This window comes from Kogia breviceps, chromosome 12 (genome assembly GCF_026419965.1).
Source record: "Kogia breviceps isolate mKogBre1 chromosome 12, mKogBre1 haplotype 1, whole genome shotgun sequence".
NCBI lineage: Eukaryota > Metazoa > Chordata > Mammalia > Artiodactyla > Physeteridae > Kogia > Kogia breviceps.
The window spans coordinates 17,633,729-17,645,701 of NC_081321.1; the positions used below are offsets into that span (position 1 = coordinate 17,633,729).

At 40.4% G+C, this 11,973-nt stretch overlaps 1 pseudogene; it reads left to right on the top strand.

Annotated features, from left to right (window-relative positions):
• The first annotated feature begins 10,427 nt into the window (after positions 1-10,427).
• LOC131766844 (small ribosomal subunit protein mS25 pseudogene) lies at positions 10,428-11,059 on the top strand (annotated as a pseudogene).
• Positions 11,060-11,973: the final 914 nt, after the last annotated feature.

An 11,973-nucleotide genomic window follows, 5' to 3' on the forward strand; every position in this document is an offset into this window, starting at 1 on the left:
TATACAAATTCATAGGATTCATGCCTATAAAAATGGCTTCTTGCTCCCCCTTGGATTTTGAACACGATGTGAGTGACCAGTTGCTTCTGCTTTCAAGATTTCAGCATTGAAGGCTATTTTTCCCAAGCATTTCACAGCCCATAAAAGAGGGCAGTGAGGCACGGCTGTCACCACCTTTGAAGACCCCTTCAAAGCTTACCATTCCCTGAGGCTGAGTGTTCAGGATGCCTCCTGCTCAAGGCATTTCCACCTCTTCCAACTTCCTCTCCTTGAGGGTTTTCTTAAAATTTAATTAATTTGGAGTTATTTTGGTTGTTTTTGTTTGTTTTTGTTTTTAACATTCAGACCTTTACAACAAAACCATGTAGATCTCTTCTTTGGAAGAAAAGATGCTTTCTTCTTCCTCGACAGTCTATAGTACCCCAAAAATCAAAATGCATTTAGCTTTGGTTTACCCTTTATAACTCCTTGTGATAGACCCATCGAGAAGCCTCTCCAATGTCACCTTTCAGAGTGTCTTAGTGAAAATGTAGAGACAGCCTAAGTCCTTGTTGAAGTCAAACTAGGGATATTTTGTTAATGTTTGCCTGAAAGGAATCTCTTACCTCCCTCTGTTTTGTGTGACTTTGCCCAGCTCTGACCTGGAGCTCTGCCCAATGTCTACAGTCATATATGGCAGAGACTGTGGATTTTAAATAATGTTTCCCTTCATAAGGGAACTGAGAAAACACCACCTTTTGGGCAGTTCGAATGTGCTGTTAGTGCAGGTAATATTAGCATTATCCTGGGAGGAAATTTGAAACTTGGTGGTCTCCTGAGTCACTCAAGTTAAAGTTTTAGCAGATTCAACATTAAAAGGGATTTGGGAACTGTTGAGGGAGCACAGAAGTGTTGCTGTTCTCAAGGCTTCCCTGTTTTTGGTGACTTTCTCTGCCTCCATGACCATGCCTCCTTCCTGACTTCTATAAAGAAGATGTGAAAACAATTTTTAAAGAGAAGTATCTAATGAAAAAGGAATAAACTCAGTAAAATAAATAAATAAAGATGATTAAACAAAGTGGACCCCCCCCCAAGATAAAAGAAAGGTAACTCATGGAATAAAAGTAAACTAATTAGAAAAGTGTTAACATTTTTAAAAGTTGAGGAATAAAACGAACTGAAAGAAAATAGCAAAAGTGTAAAAACATAAAATTCTCTTCCAGAGCAAAGTCAAACTATAAAATCTTGCAACAAGATTTAAAAGGATACACATTAACAATAATCCAAAATTGAAATAGTAATAAAAGAAAAATGAAATTACCAACTAAAAGATGGGGAATAAACAAATAAATTGAGGAGTACAGTATTTTAAAAAGCAAAAATTTGTTTTCAGCCCTCAGAGCCCCTTTCGATAATTCCTCCTTGTTCTCCAACCCGCATCATAATGTTTCCCCTTGATTGACAATATGCCGTGATGGGAAAAAGACCATTGTGCTTGCTCTTACCATTATGTGTGCCTTCCTCCCTTTCCAGGGTTCTTGCCAGGCCCAGATGCACAAGGAATTTGTCACGTTGATTCTCCAGTTGGCACAGACGTGTCTGGAAAAACAAAGTTTCTCTTCAAATTGGCCATCCCAACATGGCCACCATGTTTGTCATCTCCCTGGACTCCCCACCAGCCTTGGGATTCCATGCAAAAGTAAAGAGGATGGGAGCAGAAAAAACAACTCCTTCTTAAGGTGCCCCTCGGGAGACAAACCAGAGTGTCACTTCCAAGAAGAATTTGCTACCACGGATGCTTCTGTGCCCCCCTCTTCTTTACCATCTTGAGTTTATATGAATGTAGTGAGTTTTGAGGAGTGAATGTTTGCAAAGGAGCCCTGAGCAATGACTTAGGGTCAGGAGCTAATCTCAAACGCTAAAAAACTGTCCCCTGGAGTTGGCTGCCGCCCTGAATTAATCCTGAGACATCACCACAGCCTCGGTCACACTCCGATGAAGGCTCCTGAGTTAGCTAATATCCATCAATGCCTTAACCTCTAAAGGTACACTAGGAAACCCAAAATCTAAATAAATAATACAAACAAAGCCTCAGAACAAATTCTGCCAAGCTCCCTCTCTCCGCTCCCCACCCAACTGCTGTGCCCAGATACCTCTTACATAGAAATTCTGGAGCCGCCACACGCTCCGGTAAAGCAGTGGCACTAACCATGGTGGCAATGGCATGGCCACGTCAGGGGACCTCAGAACTGTGCCTCATACAAATCCGGACAGAATGGCAGCTTTGCTACTCTGAAGTGGCCTTGTTTCTCTTGATAACAGGAACCAGCTCTGGCAAGAAAGAAAATATGCACATGTACTATTGAAGTGGAGAAAATGAAGAATAGCCATGTGAATTTGTTCATGAGTATACGTGAGACATCTTCCCAGGACCCCAAAAATAAACGGGGAAGATACAGAGCAGGGCCTTAAAGACCTGTAGTGTTCGGAGGGTGATAAGAAAGAGACAAGGAAATACTCCTGTCTACCTCATTTTTACTCGAAGTGGGCTGTGGCTAGAGGGAAATGTACAAAGGCATAAAGAAAGTAACTTAAAATGACAGTAGCCTGAAGTCTACGACCAAGATGCAGTCTGACATAAATTGCACAGCCTACATTAATTTCTCAGCCCTCAATTCTCTAACTGCCCTGAAGATTTTATTCCTTGGGAATCACTCTCTGCCATGATATAATGTCATCTTTTCGCTACCAGTTTGCAAAAAAAGCCCAAAAAGGAATGTCATACTTACAGATTACTTGGAGAGGGTCCAAAAGATCATAACAAAAATGATCAGGGCTATTAAAATGAGCAATTAGAAAATGTTAAGGGAATCAGAATGATGTGTCCTTGAGAAAAGATTAAAACTTCATAAAAGGTTCAGGTACTTCCTTCTTAGTCCTGAATGAGAGGTTTTGCTAAGGTAAAAGGGGTAGAGAGAGGGGAAGTGAAAGAATGTTAATGCAGCTGGGGGTGTGCCTTGAAGGATGTTTCTTTCAGCAAACAGTGAAAAAATAATCAAAGCACATTAGGAAAAAAAAAATGTATATGTGCTGACATTCCCTTTAAAAAAATTAAAAATCTACGTTAAATTCAAACTCAAAATTTAGAAAGCAGTTTAGATAATATTTGAAATTTGGGGAGATGGTTATACTATTACTAGAGACATAGTAATTAAGGGCATGAATTGTCTCTGTCTTTTTGGACCTGGGAGTGGTGCTGTAGACGAAGATCTAGAACAAGTGCAAAAAGGCAATCCCTGGGACAAAGCAGGGAAGACCTACATTACTAAACTTATTCCAGAGAAAATCATTTGATACAAGTAGAAAAATATATGAATATAATATCTGGAAAATAATCCTGAGCTGACATAAAGTTCTGAAGCCAGGGGCTTAGCAAGCCTGTCTAACTTCTTTTTAATATGAAAGAGGAAGAATCGGTCATGGAATGTTCTTCCTTAGGCAATTACATATTTCACATGACAGGCAGCTGTCAGTGTCAGTAATGACACTATGAAAATGGAAATCTTAAAAAAGATACTGTTTATATTGATTAAAAAAACTCTACTAACCGAGTGAAAGAAGCACAATAATGAGAAAATATATGAGTAGTGAACCAAATACACAGTTCTTTATTATCCTTGAATTTTCCCAAGAAAATTCTGCTGAAAAGAAAGCAAACCTGAATTTGTGGTAGAAGAGGAGAGAACAATCTCAGATTTGAGTCAAAAGGAGATGACACTGACCCTCCTGATTCTTTCTAACAATGAATGTGAGGTCACAAAGATTCACAGCAACACCTCATCTTTTCATATCATCTTACATACGCACTAGGCAGGAAGTAACATCAAATGACAGGTTTGGAAGAGGTGGTCTGAATCAAGCCCAAGGTGTCCCCAGACAGGTGAGTTTCTACACTGGACAAATGTGTCCATCCCAGTCGTAAAGATCACCATTGTTACAGTTCCAGAATCTCAGTTGTGCATTCCTACTTTAAGGGTTTCTCCTTTAGTCTAACTGAAGTGTTTACATATACAAATCAACCACGTTTTCCCAATTACATAAGGCTGGTCTTTGCTCTTTCATTTTCACTCTCTCTGGTGACATAGTGCCAATCCCTATAACCTTTCTCCAGAGTCCCTTTAACCTTTCTTTGATTGTTCTTGTCTAGACCACTTCAACTTTCACTGGCTCTCATGGTTTGGAAACTTAGGCTTTTACAAAACAGTGACACTGGACTATGAAAAAGCTCAGGGCAATATTAATAAGGCAAGTAGCTTCCCACAATTATACATTTGAGTTTTGTTTATTCAAGAGTGTTACCTTGCTGGTCAAACTGAACTAGCTTCAAATGGGCTGGATAACATTCGTGATGGTTGGTTAATAGATCACATTACCTGGGGAAGAGGATCCCCTTTAGAAAATAAGGAGGTAATGCTGCAAATAAATAGAAATGAGTTCATGAGATACTTTCTACATTCATACACAGAAACCAAGCACCAAATCAAACTCACAACTAACTCTAATAATAAAAGTGGAAGAGAAGCAAAATGAATGAATGTTCTTTCTTTCCTCTGTGGTTTTTGTATTCTTTGCTTCTCACTCAAGATCTCTCTCTCCTCAGAGCCTATCGCTGAAGCACCATCAAAGGAAGTGGTCACATTCAGTTCAGACACCCACCCGGGCCGCACTCCTCTCCCTTACCTATGCCACCTGAGGCAGAATGGCAAATAGGCAGCAGACAGCTGCCTACTTCAAGGTGGGAAGTAATGCATGTGCTATAGATGCATTCATTCATGTTATGGTAGAATAAAATTCTAGAGTAAACAAAGATTGAGCTTTAATTTTGTATCAAGCGCTATCTAGCTACAATCTCTTTTCTCACCCTGGGCTTTGGTCCATGACCTCCGCTTGGCCAATGTCAGTCTGTCTCCTGCCCTTACCAAATGCTTGACCTTGTCAGCCTATGATCCCCACGTCTGGTGCACTGTCCTCCCCCTAGTTTGCCAAATTCCTCATCTGATTTCTTTACATAAAGACCTCTTCAAGCTCCACCTCCCTGATAAGACTTTTCCTCATTAACTAAAAATGAAGCTCCTTCTCAATGAATGACATAGAGTGACTTTTTATATCCTAATCTATTGTACATTACAGCTCAATTTTTTTCTTTCTCTTTGCTTGATGCTTTAATTTCAGTACATGATCTTACAGTGTTATCAGTTGTCTCAGCCTATTGTCATCTGTTCTCAATTGTAAACTTTAAAGAGTAGCAGGGAGCGTGTCTGTGCCCTGCTCTGTATGGTGTCTGGCACAGCAATACGCAGAGGTCAATGTGGACTGGATGTTCATTAATGACAGTGTCCAGGAAGTTCTGCCCTCCCAGTTCCCTCTTTTATTGAACTGTCCACCAGTGAAACAGCATTTTGGAAAGTGCTTTTGTTAGAGTCTAATCAGAATGCCACAGGACTGTTTCACTCTTTGTGTCATGCCCTACTGTGGCCCTGGCATTTGAGTATGGGGCAAAGGAGAAAGAATAACAATGTTTCACATAGGCAATGATAGGGAAAGTTTAGGAAGTAGTGTTTTATTGGTGTGGCATTGTGATTTATATTTGAATTGCACCAAACTCTCTTCTGTAAAGGGTCTCTCTTTCTTTCTTTCTTTCTTTTTCTTTCTTTCTTTCTTTTCTTTCTCTTTCTAGACTTGTTCAGCTTTCAACAATTACAATGGAGAAGATTTTAGATCACCAAAGACATAATTACATGGTGAATGTACGAAATAACAGTTTGGCTTCTATAGAAAAGGTATTTTGCATTGTTATCTCAAAACCTTTCCTCATCTTACCTTGAAAGAAGAGCTCTTTCAAAGAAGCATTTGGCTTTTTCTTGTCTATCTGTTTAGCCATCGCTCCTCGGTATATGCGTACGTGAGTGAACAGAAACAACCCTTTTTGTTTCTCCTGAAGATATCTAAGTAAAGTTTCAAGTAGCCAATTAGCTTTTTGACCTCAGCTTTGTTGGCTGCAGAAAACCTGAATGCCAGGAACATTTGGTTCTCAAGGCATTTGGATCCCATAAGGAAGCCTCAGTGCCAGCACCAATCAGAATGGCTGCCAGCTGTTATTCTTCTTCACAACTGGCGGCCACTTCCAGCGCTGTTACCGAGCCGTGATCAATCTCTGCACCTGTCTATCAGCGGAGGTTCATAGAGAGAACTGTGTGGGCTGCATCTGCAGATACCACATGTAACCAAAAGGGAGAGGGGAGGAGGGAGAGTATAAACCCCTACATAAGTAAAGTAAGACAGGCTACAAGGAGAGGAAAAAACACAGGAGAATAAGCAACAGCTAGGTATAAGTCAGAGGAAAAGAGGAAAAGAATGCTCTGTAATGGGGTGTTTATGGTGGGAATGCAGTTTCCACCCTATCCATGAGCTTAGTCATTAATTTAACCCTTGCACATGTTATCTCAATGTTTCATGGATATGCCTTGTCTTTGCAATAATACTTCAAGTTCTTATCGAGACAGAGAACCTTGTTATAATTCTATGTCCTATATCCTATGTTATTAGAATCCTTCTGTGCCTATAGTGACATGTTTGTCATTGCTCCTTGGTGTATGCACATGTGAGTTAACAGAAATGACTTGGCATGTTGATTGTTTTCTATGTGTCTGGTTTAAGGAGAGTTTTTGTTTGTTTTGTAAGTTTGTTATCAACTACTTTCCTACAAACCAGGAAACTGAGTAATCATTTTGGAAATTAATAGAAGATTTTTCAATATGTCTTTATGCAGGAGACCATAAAGTGGTGATTATATACACCTGTATTTTATGTTTGTGAAAGTTGTACTTCTTTCTTGAGACCTGAAACATGAAATTCTAAGTGATATATTAAGACAATTTAAAAGCATTGCTTTTTTTTTCATCTTTGCAGATGCATATATTTATGTCTCATACGTCTAGTGCAAGCTGCAATGTACGATTCCTGAAGCCCTTTGTGTTGAAAGCTGAGTTCACACTGCATGGAATTTCTGTTGAATTGCCCTGCAATGAACTTAGCCCCTCAGTGCTTCTCTCTGAGTGAGTTTAGAATGCTTTACATAGTCAATCAATAATGTTAACAATTTAATGTGCCTGATCTTATTTCATGATGCTGTTTTATAAGTATTCTTTTCAACTTCTGCGTTCAGTAAAATTCCCTTGAATAAATGGATTCGTGTTAGTTTAAAAATGAAAGAGGAAAAAGCACTTGCTAAAATCTTAAACCTAGCAAGATGTTTGATATTGTTGAAAGATCAAACAGTCTAAAAGAAAGAGTGAAAACACAGAAATATTTCAAACCTAACAAAACATTTAAAAAAATACTCCACATCTGTTCAGGGATCTCAGCCCTCTCTCAATACCAGTTATATCAGATCAAGCAATAGACATTTTGGAAAGAAAAAGTATATATGTAGGGAAAATTATATCTATGTCTGTCTATTCATCTACATTTCTTGAGATCATGACTATATAGATCTCTAAAGGGAAGAGTACAGAAAAAATGTTCTGGAACTCTAGCAAATAGAATACCCAGACTGTATGCAGTTAAATTATTTGATTTAATTCACAATATCTGTAGACTCTCCTATACCAATCCAGGCTCAGATATAAATATTATTCTCGAGTAATCCTACAGCTCGGTTCTTCATTTGATAAAACTTGGTCCAAAAGGAGGTAAGTTTAAAATTTTTCAAAGTTCAGCTATGATTTTCTTCTGCAATAACATTTGCTTTTATCAAGTCTACCAGAGCCTAATTAGAATGGAGGCAGAATTTTCCTTAATAAAGTCTCACCACTTCCAGAATATTCTGATTTTTATTAATGAGAAAGAAAACAGGACTTCTGAGAATCCAAAATAAAGAAAATGAATAAAACAGTATTGAGAATTTCAAGAATCTGAGGGTTTAAGTTGAAGATAGGGTCATCATCTTTTGTTTTAGAATATTCCTTAGGTTGTATGGAACACAACCGGGGGGAAAGCAAAAGATATTCTTAACTGAATATCATTTTAAGAGATAGATATCCAATATTACTGTTTTGGAATTCAGTCTTTTTATCTGGGTAGGAACAAAGACGAGCCATCTCTTAAGGATCCCACAATTTATTTGCTGTCGATTAAATGCTCTAAGCCTTAGTCCTGATATAATACTGTTCCACCATGGAGTAAGGGAAGAGAGTAGAGGAAGCCTCTGGCACTTTACTGAAGTAAAGGTGGTCTTCAGCACCCTCCATCACTTTCTGTGTGCACACTTCCCTGTTAGCCCTATTGGAGTACCAGTACTATCAGAGGACTCTTCCTGGGCAGTCAAGTGATCGAGATTTTGCTCTTACCTTCCTCAAGGAGAGCATCCCCCTTTGAAAGTTGCCCACTTCATGTCTAAATCCCTTAGAGTCTTACTGGAAAACAAAACTAAACTGATAAATTAACTGGATTTGAAATTTGAGTGGCTGAAAATGATTTTATCTGATGTTCTTCCCAGATAACCTGTCCATTACAATAAGAGGATAAGTTAGGCATGATGGCAAAACAAGTGAGGGGGTATTTGGGGTGCAAGAGTTTCAGGGGCTATAAAATCAGAACAATAAAGAAGACCACCTTTGCAAGGAGTCACAGTTTTTGCACAGATGCCGGGCCTTGAGGACGAGCAAGAATGCAAGTCTTCACCTCTTCCAGCCTATTGCTTTTGCTGTAATTCTAAGTCCTTAAACAACAGCAACAGCCCAGTTGACTCACCAGCTATCTTTTCCCTCTTAGAGTTTAGGGGAGGAAGGTCCTCCAGGACTAATGTAACGTAAAACATGATGGGCAACATCTTACTAGCAAGTTCTTGACCTCCCCCTGGCTCTAATTCCAATCCTGTATCATGAGTCCCTGCCTCCCTGCTTTGCCCTCTGAATACTTCAGCTTCACTTTCCTCCCCTGAACTGCCTGGCTGGCAGTTGTCCCCAGAGGTTTGCTAAAAAGTGAAGGATGAACGAGCAGAAGATTTATTTTTAGACTTTTGCACGCCTTTAATGAGGAAAAGGGAGTTTTGTACCGCACCACAGGTCCACATCCTGACAGCACGGAAGCATACCTCCATATGGCATTGAATCCCTGCTGCAAGGAGGATTCTAGAAAAGAAGATAAGGAATAGAAGAGACAGTTGCTTTTACTGTAATGTTGCCCATCATTATTTTCCTGTTGGAGTTTAGAAGTGACATGCAGAGAGAAAGTCACACAGTACAGTTTCACGAAGACAACAGATCTGCTTTGAAGCCAAGTCAACTTCTGTAATGACAGCAACATATCTGCATTTCAGTGTCAATGAAATGTGATATTAGCAAGTAGCCTTTAATTTAAAAATAAGTTCGTTTGGTAAGTCAGAAGTTAATTCTCAATCTAGAAACTGCAAAGAAGAGAGGGCCCAATTAAATTAGTCATTCATTTCACTAAATCTCAATAGAACATCTACTCTGTGCAATAAATACAGGCATTCCTCAAAGATATTGTGGGTTCTGTTTCAGACCCATGACAATAAAGCGCTTCACACATTTTTGGGGGTTTTTCCAGTGCATACATAAGTTACATTTACACGATACTGTAGTCTATTAATTGTGCAATAGCATTATGTCTTAAAAAACACTGTACATACACTTTAATTTAAAAATACTTAGGACTTCCCTGGTGGCGCAGTGGTTGAGAGTCCGCCTGCCGATGCAGGGGACGCGAGTTCGTGCCCCGGTCCGGGAGGATCTCACGTGCCGCGGAGCGGCTGGGCCCGTGAGCCATGGCCGCTGAGCCTGCGCGTCCGGAGCCTGTGCTCGTGACGGGAGGGGCCACAACAGAGAGAGGCCCGCGTACAGCAAAAAAAAAAAAAAAAAAAAAAAACACTTTACTACTAAAAAATGCTGCCCATCATCTGAGCCTTCAGTGAGTCACAGTAGTGACATCAAAGATAATTGACCTCAGATCACCATAACAAATATAATAAAAGTGAAAAAGTTGAAACACTGAGAGAATTACCACAATGTGACACAAAGGCGTGAAGTGAGCAAATGCTTTAGTAAAAATGGCACCGGTAGACTTGCTCGACTCGGAGGTGCCACAAACCTTCAATTTGTAAAATACGCAGTATCTGTGAGGCACGATAAAGTGAAGCACAGTAAAACGAAGTATTATGCCTGTATAATATGTGAGTGTTTATGATGAGTTTTAGATACACTAACTCATTTAATTCCCAGGATAACCCTCTGAAAAATCAACATGAGATCCAAAGAAATTAGGTAACTTGCTAGTACCCTTAGCTATTGGGGGTATACAGATGTATATATATGACATGTTCTTTGCCTTCAAGTATTTTCATTTCAGAAAAATCTCATTTAAAAATTATGATCATTGGAGAAGCTGTGCGAGGGCCGCCCTGGAAGCATCGGCTGCTCTGTCTTTGCGCTGCTGGGCTCGCGGCAGGGGGTCCGGCCCCTCCACCCGCCCCCCCCACCCCCGTGCCTGTGACGGGCCGATTCCCGATCCGCCGCACCCTGCAGCAACTGGACCAGGGGGACGTGGTGCTCAAGGACTCGGTGAAGGTCATGACGGTGAACTACAACACGCACGGGGAGCTGGGCAAAGGCGCCAGGAAATTCGTGGTTTGCAACATACCTCAGATCTAGTACAAGGACCCCTGGGTGCAGATCACGATGTTTAAGAACATGACGCTGACACCCTTCCTGCGGTTCTACTTAGATTCTGTGGAGCAAGTCCTCGTGGACGTGGAGACCAAGAGAAATAAGCAGATCGTGGAGCGCATCAAAAAGATTCTGGGGAAGAATGAGCAAACCCTCAAGAAAGAGGAGCAGAGCAGGAGAAAGATCAGCTTTCTCACCCAGCCCACTTTGGCCCCTGAAAGTGGGAGTGCATCTGTGAGACGAAGGGGCAGGTGCCCTGCCCAGGCCTGGTGCCGTTGCCCAAGGAGATGACAGGGAAGTACAAACCCTCCCTGAAAGCCAGTGCCCAAGACTGAGGCCCGAGAAAAGCCCCTGGTCCTGTTCCCTGAGAGGCTGAAAATCTCTTTGCAATAAAAGGGTCCCCTTTACACACCTGTGTCAAAGCACGTGGGGGGGGGGGAAGGGAGGAGCTGGGCTGCGGCCAAGCTGCCCAGTGAACACCCTGTACCATCAGGGCAAAAAATGCTTCAGAATCACCAAAAAAAGAGAAAAACTTATGATCGCTGAAGATGGGTTATGCACTTCCCATCCTCCTGTCCTCACCTCCTGGCAGAGTATTTGGAAACTAATATATATTCAGAAAAATTGGGGGTAAGAGTAAAGTAATTAATATAGTAACTCATCATGAGAGGTGTTGCAAGCATCTGAGAAAGGCATTTGAATTGGTAAAGGATCTCTGTGTGGGGAGTCAATGAAGATGACTAGGACTCTGCAGTTTAACATATCTATTACCTTCAGATTGTTTATTAAGATCCATTTGTAAAAATCGTATATATAAAGTACATGGGACTAATTTCAAATGCTTTTGATGGCATTGCTTTTTAAAAGCATCATCTGGTTACTCTGACTTTCAAGTTCCAGTTTTTACTTGAGAGATAAGTCAAAGAATCAGTCATGTTCAATTACAGGATAATAAAAGATAATCTAAGTAAAAGGTAATATAAATATCAAAAGGCTGGAGGAAATTTAAGAATAGAAAGCAATTAGAGAATAACTTAAATGTTATGAATTAAGCTGTAGGATCCTCTTATTCTTTACCTTTAAAAATCACTGGTGACTCCTTTCTTTTTTTTTTTTTACTTTTTCCAACTTGCATGTAATTTGGGGAGCAAGTCTGGTCCTTCGGGTGCTGTCATCCTTGTGAAGAGAGTGCTGTGTCAGAGTCCAGTCATTGCCTCAGGCCAGGTATGTCTTCCTACCATTTAACAGG